General features: G+C 45.4%; 1 protein-coding gene across 3 annotated transcripts in view; it reads left to right on the forward strand.

Annotated features, from left to right (window-relative positions):
* DTNB (dystrobrevin beta) overlaps positions 1–12,010 on the forward strand; it is a 192,626-nt gene that overhangs the window by 141,581 nt on the left and 39,035 nt on the right. The window lies entirely within an intron of this gene.

Raw genomic sequence — 12,010 nt, forward strand, 5'->3', positions numbered from 1 at the left:
CATCTGCATGGAGATGCAGAATTTTATTAGCTTGTTTTTCCCATGCTGTGATTTTTCATCCTGATTATGGATATAGAAAAAGGGTAAATATGAGATCAAAGGAAGAACTTGCCCAATTTTTCTTCCCTTCTCTCCCTGGAGCGCTATGTTAGTGAGACGATAAGAGAGCCAAAACGGACTGCTAAAATAATGTCCACACATTGTTACACTTCCCAGTCCCATTCTGTTGGAAGCAGTGATAAACAAGCCAGAAAGGATTTGAAGCTCAAGAAAGCAGATTTTGACCAGCCAAAGAGCACGTAACTGATCTGTATGTAGGAACTGAAACTTTTCATCCTTACCTATCATGGGCTGAAATAGACTGGAGTTGCTCTGCTCCTAACTGTAAAGGTGCAGCCTGGAAAAGATGAAAGTCTCAGGGCGCAGTGTTCCTCTTGGCTAAGAAACAGACAGTCATAGGAATCACAGAATAACTGAGGTGGGAAGAGACCTCTGGAGACCATCTCATCTACCTCATGCTCAAAGCAGGGTCAGCTAGAGCAGGCAGCTCAGGATCTTGTCTGATGGGGTTTTGAGTATCTCCAAAACTGGAGACTCCACAACCTCTCTGGGCAACTGGTGCTAGTGCTGCACCAGCCTCGCCATAAGAAAGTTTTTTTTTCTTTATGTTTAATGGGGAATTCCTGTATTTCCATGTGTCCCATTACCTCTGGTCCTTTCACCGGATAACACCAAGAAGGGTCCGGCGCTGTTTTCTTACTCTCTTCCATTGGGGGTTAGTACTCGTTGTTAAGGTCCCCTCAATCCTTCTGTTTTTGACAGTCCCAACTCTTTCAGCCTCTCTTCATATGGCAGATGCACTTGTTCCTCATCATAGTTTTTGGCTATTCCTCGGACTTGCTCCAGACATGCTTTGTATCTTTCTTGTACTGGGTTGTCCAGAACTGGCCACAGCACCCTGGATGGAGCCTCACTATTTCTGGGGAGAGGGGAAGGATCGCCTCCTTCACCCTGCTGCCAGCACTGTTTCCAACACGGCTCAGGATGCTGTTGATATTTTTTGCTGGAACATTGCTGTTCAACTTGTTGTCGGCAGGACCCCAGCTCTTTTTCTGCCAAGCTGGTTTCCAGCCCCCAGAGCACACTGATGCACGGGGTTATTCCTTCCCAGGAGCAGGACTTTGCTCTCTGTGTTGAACTTGGTGAGGTCCCTATCTGCCCGTTTCTCCAGAGGGATTCAGAGATCTCTCTGAATGCCAGTCCAACCATCTGGTCTATCAGCCACTCCTCTTAGTTTTGTAGTGTCTGCCAACTGGTTGAGGATGTGCGTTGCCCTATCATCTAGGTCATTTCTGAAGCTCTTAAACATTCTGGCCCCAGTATCAAATCTTGAAGCACACCACTGGTGACTGGCCTCCAGCTGGACTTTGCATTGATAACAACCCTACTCACCCCTCTGTGAGTTGGTGTCTGCACTATTTTGGAAAGGAGGTAATGGCACATCTCCAGTCTGAAGTCCAAAAGAATTCATTGGACCATACTCTCACTTCTAAATGTCTTCAGGACTTCATGTCATCTGTTTTCTCCAATAACAGGCATACTTGAACACAGGGCTGGCTGGGTGTGAGATCTCAGCTTAAAGAAACACAGCCAACTGAAGAGCTTTAAGAATATTATCAAACATGACGCTGTCCTTAAGACCCTCTGCCAGTTTTGGTGGTTGTAGAGTTGCATCTTCCCTCTACATAAGCATATAAAACCCTAGAGTAGCTTGGGAAGGGTACCAGTGCAGTGTGAGCTCAGCCAGCCCCATCCTGTGTCCACAACATCAGGCTTGGACAAAGAGGCTTGTCTGATTAGTACTTCACAAAGGCCTACAATTTAGCCCACAAACAGCTGGCCCACATATGAGGGGTAATGGGGAACACTGTCTGGGTCCTGTGGAAGAGAAGACCCAAGTGCCCTAGTGATCTAGAGGGATGATCTCTCACCCCTTGATGAGATGGCTAGGTTATGTGGTGGTAGCCTGAATTTACGTGAAGGATTAAGGTAAATAAGAGACAAATCAACAGAACAGTCACCGATTCAGTACTGGCTGCACATCAAAAGCAGTAGCATCAGCACCCACTTCAGGAATTTCTGATTTCCCATCGCTGCTAAAGCTGCAAGTCCCATGCTGCCTTCTCCATATTGCTAGCAACAGGTAGAGATGGGTCAGAGAGGATCGGTTGTCTTGGCTGTATTCAAGCAAGTTTCTTGGCCAGCAAAAAAGACTTCCTGAAGAAGTCACCTTGTTCATTCTGCATTTAAGGAAACGTACACATTCCAAGGGCTGAACATACCCAGGCTAGCACGGACATTTTGAATGGCTTGACTGACATCATGAGCCAGCATTGCATCCAGTGCAACAAGACGCCTAGCCAAGAGGAGCAAGTAAGGGTTTGCTCATATATTTGCACCCAGAGTGATTGCACATCTAAGCACTGAGGAGAGATCTTTGCTGCCAGTGGCAGGGCAATAAAAAGTTACTTGGCTGCTGAGGTTACTGCCAAGTACCTACCGAAAACTGTGTGGGAACTGACTTCCATTTCCAGCAGAAGGCTAGGTGAGCACAGTGACATCTGAGACAGCAAACTCCAGACACAAACTCCAGTCCTCAGAAGGCCAAAAGCTGTGTCTCTCTTGGCCAGTCTGGCTCGAATATCATGGCAAGCTATAGGGAATTTGTATCATGAGAGGTCCACTATTTCTGATCCTGGTTCAGAGTTGATTTTCCATCAAGATTTTGAAAGTTTCTTTACTGTCTTTCCCTTCACAGGACTGCTCCTTCAAATCACTTGGGCCAGTTCTGGTTACACCCTCGCGGAAAAATGCCTGGTGTAGAGATATTGCAGTAAAGGGGTATTAAGACACAAGGTATTCATAGTCCATCACACCATTCTCTATTACTGCTAAGATTGTTGTGTCCCAGCTAATAAAGATCATTTCCAGCATAGATCTTAATTTACAACAGGACCGTTTTCATGTCACAGCTGGTGAGAGACTTAAATAATCTGCTAAATATTAAAACCTTTGTTTTATAGTCAAATGAACAGCCATTGGAGCTGTACTGTTCACTATTCAGAAGAACGTTAAAGGAATTCACAAAGATGTACATCACATGTATCATGTCTTTGGCATGTAGTACAATAATACATACAACAAACCCAGAGGAGCATCAAGCACTCGTAATCCAACACAAGAGAAGTGCTCTAACGCCGAACAGGCACAGAAATGGCTTCACAGCAAAGGAGCTCACATGGGAGTGCTTAAGCACTGGAATGGAAATCTTTTCCTTTCTGAAGATGGTGGGAACCGTGCGGCATTGCAGAGCAGATGAGGCTCGTGAATTTTGAGGTTATATTACCAATCAGAAGAAGTGGACACGCTGACACCAAACAGTCCTCGTGAAGTTGTGGAAATCGTGGGAGGGTTGCTCCTTAACCCGGTGGATGGGCTGTTTGGAGTCCCAGTTTTCCTGCCTTCACTAGGTGGAGATGATGCCTTCCACTCCACATGAGCGGTGCAGGGGCAGCAGTACCTCTTCACCTCATTTGCAGTGCACATCCCTTTTCTGTGGTGAACCTTCATAACCAACAGCTAGAGCAAAACTGATCCCAGACAACAAGCTAGGGTGATACCTGTGTTCCTTCCCAAGAGCTGCCGAAACCTGGGAGAGGGGAATTCCTAACCTTGGGGAACGTGTAACTGCTGAAGAAGTCTCATCATGTTGATGTCTGAATATGAGACTGCTGTTCAATTCTGTGTCTGTCTTTGCTGCATCCAGAGGTCTTAATTCACCTCTCCAGAGTGGGTCACTGATGCATGGCTGGGTGACCCCCACCACCATGCACTGGTGCGTTTTAACAAAAATACGAAGAATTCCTCCTGATGCCTGAACACTGCAAGTCCTCTGCCTTCTTGTACTGCGTGGCCCCCTTCGTTTCCAGGGTGTGCCTTTGGTCTCTGTGGATGATTCCAAGCTCTCAGCATTGATGGATCATGTCTGCCAGCTATATGGCTAACGTGACCCAACTTGCTCGAAAGATAATCATTCGTATTCATAACTGAAGAGCCTCTCTGAAATAAGTGGAAGATCAACCTCTAGGAGTGAACAGCTCAAGTAGCTTAACATAGAATAATCCTGTTCTGTGTAACATAATGCTGTTCAGGATAAACTTAGGAAAAAGATGAAATCTAGTTGCCTACCACGCTGGCAGCCTTAAATGCCTTCTCTGGTTGAGCTGAAAGAAGTGGTAGCAGTTCCTGAGACTTGCAGGCTAGGCCTGTACTAGTGAGCGTGCATGGAAAAGTTCTCTGACACCGAGGCCAACTGGCATGAAAATGCCTGCCTCTGCTAGCAGATTTTCTTAGGCTCCAAGACCTGGTGGCTGCATGCGGTATTGGGAATGATTCCTGCAGTGTGCCTGGGAATTGCTGGGGAATGTGGTAGCTGAGATGTGTTAAAGCTGTGCCAGGGAGCGTTCTTACACTTTAATACTGTAAATTACTTTGTTCCAGTGCCAGAAACACTCCTGGGCATGGTTCAGTTCACTAATACAGACAGACAGCTTTAGAGTAAGCTTTGAGTTTGTGCCTCCACATGAGGAGCCATGTTTATGGGTCTCCTGAAAGACACCAAACCTAGAAAGGCTCCTGAAGGAGTCATTTAGATGTTAAGTTTTTGAAGTCGTATCGGGAGTGGGGTGTCTGTACCCAGGGGGTTTATGTGTCAGTCACATCTCAGCAAGGTGGGCTAGGTCTGTGCTGACACCTGGTACTGAAGAGGAGAAGACTTTCCCCTTCTCGCTGACTTCCAGCACTGCCTTGGCTACGAGGAGGAGGGCTTGGCAGAGAGTAGCCATGGATGTGCATCAGGATTGCGTTCCTGGAAGTCTGATTGCCCTCATGGCTCACACTGCCCTGTGGTGGTTGAATGTCAGGTAAGAGCTACATCTCCCAGTGACACGATGGCACTTCCCATGGCAATTGTGTGAGTGCGCTGAAATGTAGACCAAGGTGTGAAGCCAACATCTACAGAAGACCTGGTTTCTGTCTGAGGAGAAGGAAAATGCCGCTCCCCACCCCGAGCAGCAAGGCTTTAGCAAGTCTCCCTGGGCCCACTCAGCCCTCCCCTGCTGCGCTCTCCATCTGTGTGGAGCTTGGAGGGCAGAGCTAAGAGGATTGAGCACGGCTCAGGCGGCAGCAGATGAAAGTGGGTTGCTGCTTTTCTTTCTCGTGCTGTGTGTAGCGGATGGTGGAGGCCAGACACGGCACGGGTCTGCCAGAGCCTTCTGAGAGCAGTGCCCTGCTCGAGGCGGGCGGTGAAGGGGCGCAAGGTCCTCTCCTGATGCTCATCTGGGAACAGCCCAGGAGGGGTTTAACCACGCTGCCCCATTTCGGCAGGCACACAAGCAGCGTGATTAAGTGCTGTCAAACACGCAAGGCAAACTAAAATAGTAGAGAGCACTGAGATGTTTTTATTTCTGATGTGTAGTAACCGGAGATATTTTCAAAAATAGCAGTTGAGAAAATTGTCACGGAAAAGTGTGATTTTTCATATGTTCCTGCTGTCCCATTAGGAGGTAACAGCCATAACGTAGAACCATTTATCCCGGAGTACCCACTCCATTCATGTCTTCCCTGAATCGCATTCCTCTGTACTTAATCACATTTTGGATTGCACAGCCAGAAACAGGCAGGAGTTTGTTCAGTTTTATGTTTTCCAAGTCTTGCCTTCGCTGAGAAAGACACGTATGCCAAGTTTGAACTTTTAAGCTGCTACCATTTTTAACAAAGCTCTGCACAAAAGCGTTGTGGCTACACTTGCTTTTGACTTGGGGGAAAAATATGCTTATTCATTCTTATGCACTTCAGAAACTGCTGAAGGGTTTTTTATTTTCTAAACAGATCCTCTGTCAAGAGGCTGCCCAGCGTGAACATTTTCATTTTTGATCTTCTGGAGGTTTCCGATTGTTTGCTTGCTTGTTTGTTTTAATACACATTATTTGCAAAAAGAGAATTAGAAAGGAAACTGTCCTACGGTGCTTGCACCGGAGTGCACAGTGCTCATACAAAGCGGTTACTATAGGTGTATCATGGGCAGTTATAAGGAAAAATCAAGGCTTGGTCACATCATATGTGGTCAGAGAGGCTCCAGGAGCCCCAGGAGGTTGTGCCTGTATGCAGGGCATTTCCCCTCCTTCAGTCCCATTTTGATGTTGATAATTTGGAAGGTTGGCAGCAGGAGCAGCCTTGGTGCTTCAGGAAAGCACTGCTGGAAGTCGTGGCACCGCCGTTGGCTTGTGGGCTGCAGTGGAATGAAGGGTGTTGAGATGCATTTCATGCACGTGGACTGACTGAGGCTCTGGTCTGTGCAGCACTTTGCCAGCGGGTCATCCCATACAGACGGTCCCGAGACCAGCCCCATGCCCTGGGGAGTGAGGACAGGGCTCTGCAGGGAGGTTGTGTGTACTAAAGCGTGTGAGAGCTGATGGCGAGGAGGCACCTGTCTGGTACAATCCTTCAGGAAATTTCATACAGCCACATCTCCACCATTTCTGCAGCAGACCCCGCGATGCCCCAGGCACTGAAGAACCTGGGTCATACAAGGGGAAGGCAGTGCAGACAGCCTCATGCCTTAGCACCTTGCCAGCACCCCTAGCTGAGGTTAAGCACCTTGCAGGCCCAGGAGACCTTCAGCAGACCTAGGGGATGCTCCTGCACTCCCTGGGAGGCCCGAGGTCTCAGAGGGTCTTTCGGCACCAAGCACAGGAGTATGGAGCCTGCTCAGGCGTCGTGGCTTGCCCTGGGAAATAACTGGAGACTGGGGAAGCAGCTCCATGGTGTTGCCTGGAGTTAGCACAGAGTCCCAGAGGCTGGAAGGGACCTGGAGGTCAGCTGGGGGCTGGCCTGCTGGGCCCGATCATCCCGTCAGACCTCAGCTGCTCTGCAGGACCACCAGTGCCATCACACAACACTCCCACCCCTTCAGGCACCCAGCATTAGGGCACCCAGAACCCCAACAGTGTCTGTAACGGGGCCACCACCAAAGCAGCGGCCTGCATGCATAACATCGTGTCTCCAGGCCTACACACACCTTGGGTGCAGGGGTGCACGGCAGCAGGGCTGGAGCTAATCACCACCACCAGATCCGAGCTGTCTCTGTGGTTCTGACAGTGCCCGAGGGACTGCAGAGTCAGAACAGTGTCTGGGAGGTGTGTGAGCATGGACTGGCAGTTTGGGGTGTATTAACAGCAGCTTTTTTTTCTACAAGTCACTATATGAGAAATTTTGCTTTTAGCAATTTAGAAATGTTTTTCAAATACCCAGATTTTCTTGCAATAAAACCAACATTTTGATTTTAAGGTTTATATTTTGATGAGGAACCAAAGGGGGAGGCCGTACTGCTTTACAGGAACATTTGATGTAGATGGAGAAAGCAGAGTTGTGGACCAAGGGTTAAGTCAGTCCAGGGTTAAGTCAGACTGAGGGTTAAGTCAGCTTTACAATAAGCTGACTTCAACAGCAAAGCCAGCTTGAAACATTCCTTTTCCTGTGCCAATATTCACTGCTCCAGCAATTATGTTCTTACGGTTTCTGAGGGGCCATGCTCCAAATCAGAGCACTGAACTGTCCTAATTAAAGACAGCGTTCCTAGAAAAAGATGAAGCCAGAAATTCTTGTAACTACACCTTCATTGACCTTGTATCAGATCTTCAAGAAGTACAAATCCAGACTGGAAGAGGCTAGATGTGGTTCCTTAGCATGAGCCTTTCAGGTCAGCCACTGAAACTACGTGGCAGAAAGCAGCCAGCAAGCACCTCTGGATCAGAGAGGGTGCACCAGCAGTCAGCTGCGTGCCCCTTTGCAGCAGTACAGACGAGGATGGTTCCTGTAACAGCAGATCAGAGAGAAGGTTATAAGGGACAATAAGCAGTGTCCCACCAGAATCAATGATCATTTAGAACTGTGAATTCAGTGCTTAGGCTTATTCTGCAGGAAAATTTCATAGGTCTCCATTGAAGATCTCATATGCAAGGTCAGAATGTGTTTGTAATTTTTTTTATTTTTTTTGTGGCATATATTTTCCCACAAAGTGGGTGTTTCTATCCTTTGTTTTTTCTTCATGAGAATTCATTGCGGTGTGTTAGTGGTATTTTTCATTCCACATGCACGTTTCCACCAAAACATTTGTTGCCACATTTTGGGGTAGATATTCATGAGCATATAGATTTTGTGTTTTTGTTGTGGAGATATCATTAAGATGACTGGAGAGATATACTGCAAGGATTTGCATGTGCTTGGCAAGGTTGAATTTCACTTGATGTTTGTTTAGTCCGTAGGAAATGTGATGCCGATGATGAGTTTGGCAAGACTGAAAGTTAGAAGACAGTATTCAGGAATAATTTATTTTGCCATAGTTTCTTTGAGTGTAGATTGCAACTGGTTATATGATGATCCTTGGAGAGTCCAGAATGTGAAATGCTTGTTTGCTTCCCAGCTGAATTTTGTACCCTGACTGTTCTAAATGCTGACTGTTCTAAAGCAAATTTTTCTTGACTTTATAATCAAGGACCTGATCTAGTATGTAAATAAGCTTAAGTGCAGACAGTGCGTGCATACTCCTTCAGGATATGCCTCAGTGTATGCTTAATTCTCTGCAATCACTAATTCCTTCTGCTGTGCTGTAGCACTGGATTGGCACCCAAATACAACTGACTGATGCCATAAATAGTGTATATGCATATCTGTAGCATCTTAATCTTAACCAAACTACAAAACTGTACATCTTCACATCCCTCTGGATCAAATTGAGTGTGTCCATTTCAGAGACGGGGAAAACTGATACTTTTTTAGACATTCAAGACTATCCAACAAGCTGTTGATGAAATTCAAATGAGAGCTGTTGCTTGTATCTTGGCTGTCACTTGTAGAAAGAACTGGTTCTCATACACAATCATGAAAAATATGGAAGAGGCCCCGTTGCAACAGCACATACTGTAACTTGGTTCTTGAGGGCTGCCTGCTCTACACCTTGCAGGAGTTACATCCACATAGCTGAACTCTAAACATTTGTTAGAGTGGAAGGTGTATAATACTGTTAATCCCCAGTAATTCAATTGCAGAGAAATTAATATTAAATGTGTTTCTGTGTGAGCATTTGTAATACTTTCCCTCTTATCATTATGGAAGCATAGAAGGGTAATCAAAGCCACATGAAGGACATCTGGATCCAGCATTGGTTTATATGGCACCTGGCCCTTATTAATAGTAATGAGGAAATAGCAGTTTGGGATTTCTTGACCTCACATGAAATTCATTTCACTGGGCAAAGGTTGCTAACAGATGGCAGCAATTTGGGGCTCATTTCATCATCTGTTACACAGACTTTATTGCTTCATTTTGGCCCTTTCCTTTGTAAGGAGCTATCCCTTTTTCCACCTCCTCTCTTTATAAGGGCTGTCTTTTTCAAAGGGAGTCCTGAAACATCTTGTTAAAGCATGTTATATGCAGCACAAGAGTTTAGGTATGGTCTGATACAACAGAATAATCCCTTTGAGCATAAATCACTCTTTTAGTAACTGTGTTGTAAACTTCTATCTTTTTGAAGTTGGTAGTTTCTTCTGGGTTATTGGCCTCTCTCCAATTTGTTCCCTATTTCCCCAGCCCACAAATACACTTTTGCACTCTGACTTTAAGCAAATTAAAGAGATTTGAGAAGACACAACCCCATAATTGTCAACACAAAACACTATCTCAAACCAGAAGTTTGTCACTGAAGTCTGATTTAATAACGTACCCCAATGAGTTGCGTGCCAGTGAGCCTGGTGTTGAAGAGTATGAAGCATCTAGAGAAAGGATTTCCTTTCAGTGTCTACTTCACTGTTGTCATATTGGTGTGGACTCAATTATCCTCGAAGAGCATCCCTGGTCAAGCAGCTGTGAGGAGATCTTTGCAGAGCTTGCTGAAGCTTATCTGCAGCTTGGCTGGGCGGTGGTTGGATGCCTTCCCTGCTGGCCATGGAGCTAGCTGTCAGGCAGAACTATCTGTGATGCTCAGCAGCATCCCAAGAGGGTAAAATCTTTGATCTGAGTGTTCTGTTCTACCTTTTTTTTTTTTTTTTTTTGGTAGTTATAGCTGATTCGAAGCATGCTAGTAGTAAGATAAAGAAACCTCAAAAATACAGATGTAGTGCTGTTTAGTATTATAGAAATATTATGAATTCAAGACCTTGGAAATGATGAGGTTCGATATTTGCTTACTCAGATGTTATGTTAGCCATTATGGTGATAGCTTCCTCTTGTACAGCAATGGCTTCTGCGCTGCAACAACATGTATTTACAACGTAACTATCAAAAAAATCAAAATACTTCTACGTAGTCAAACATTGGTGTAAATATTACACCACAGTGCAGAAATGAAAAAAAAAAAAAAAAACATACCTGGAATCAATTTATCCTTAGTGCTAGATCAAAATAGTTTTACCTAAGAGTCTGATAGTCTGAAATATCTGTTCCAGCTGTACACTGTGTCTTTCATGATGCTTTCAAACTGAAACCTCTTGGGGGTTTTATTTATCAAAGTGAAGTGAAAGTTGTTCTAACTATTAAAATCATCATGTAATCCAAATTGGGTTTAGAGAGAAATGCTTGCATTGTATTTGTGATTTAGTTTGACTACTGTAAATATCCCTACAATTTTGAAAGCCCAGAGCAGATGTGCTTAAATCCACAAAGAATTAAAATAGCAGAGAAAGATAAAATCTCAGTATTTTGACTAATGCATTTTAAGAAAAAGTCTGCTAATGTGAAAATTAATTTTCTTTTCCCTGAACCTTTCTCTGTTGAAGTAAATTCACCAGTAAGAGGGGGGGGGGAGGTGCATGTTTTAAGAAAGATCTGAATTCCAGTAGCCTCCCGGGGCTGAAAAAAAAAGCAGATGTGTACTCTTGGTGCAGTCAAACCCTGTTCATCTGTACTTATTGGAAAACACTACGTGTTTGCTTCTAGGGGCTGCAGTTCTCCAGATCATTGACGATTTAATTCTGTGTTTCTGACAACATTAATGAGTTCATCAGATTAAATAAACTACAGAATTCCAGGAGAGCTAAATCGTGTTAGTTGGGTTCTGCCATTATGAATGCTCTTGGCACTGATGCGTGTACAAGCAGGGCTCTGCAGAGCAGCGCTGCGCATCCAGATGTCGGGTGCGCTCTGCCTCGTCGCAGTCACGGTGGGCACGGCAGCCGTGGTCCTTACTGCCTCTCTTGGTGAGATCAAGTCATCGATTTCTTAGCTCCGGTTATTGCTCTCAGAGATTTTTACAGTCTCTTTCACCCACCGATGAACAGCCTCACTAGTTGTCATTGACCTCTCTGAGCTGGATGCTGATGGTCAGGCTCACCGCAGTCCCACCTGTATCTTTGGACATCCCTTCATGCATTCCTTCTCCTCAGTGCAGAGGAACAGAAACCTCTGATCTCCAAATCTCCTGCTGCTGATACCAAGGACAAACCTACAGCCTGACGGAAAACTCTTTGGCATCAATTTCAGATCCAAAGTCTTACTTCCATTGTCAGTAATGGTAGCAGACAACACATCACCTGTGACATTAGGAGGTTCCTCATGATATTGTCCTCTCCTTTGACTAGAGGAGTGATAAGAGATCAGTCTTGACTGTCCAGAATATCTCTCACAGTTCTGTACTACTTCATACCTAAAATCAGCTGGTGATCGCTGTTTAGAGGCTGTTGATAGTGACCTTGGTCATCACCAGTGAATCCTCACAGGAGATTTGGTAAGTTGATAAATGCCAGCACTGGACTCTAAATCAGAGACTGCTCAGTCCAACCACACTGCTCTAGCAGTGGCCTTCAAACCACCCATGCTCACATGGCTGGAGAACGGAGCCAGGATTTGTTCTGCTTACTTCCATCCCTTTTCCACCTGCTTGGGGCAGTGCCATTGG

The sequence above is a fragment of the Netta rufina genome (assembly GCF_964035555.1).
Source record: "Netta rufina genome assembly, chromosome: 3".
Classification (NCBI taxonomy): Eukaryota; Metazoa; Chordata; class Aves; order Anseriformes; family Anatidae; genus Netta; species Netta rufina.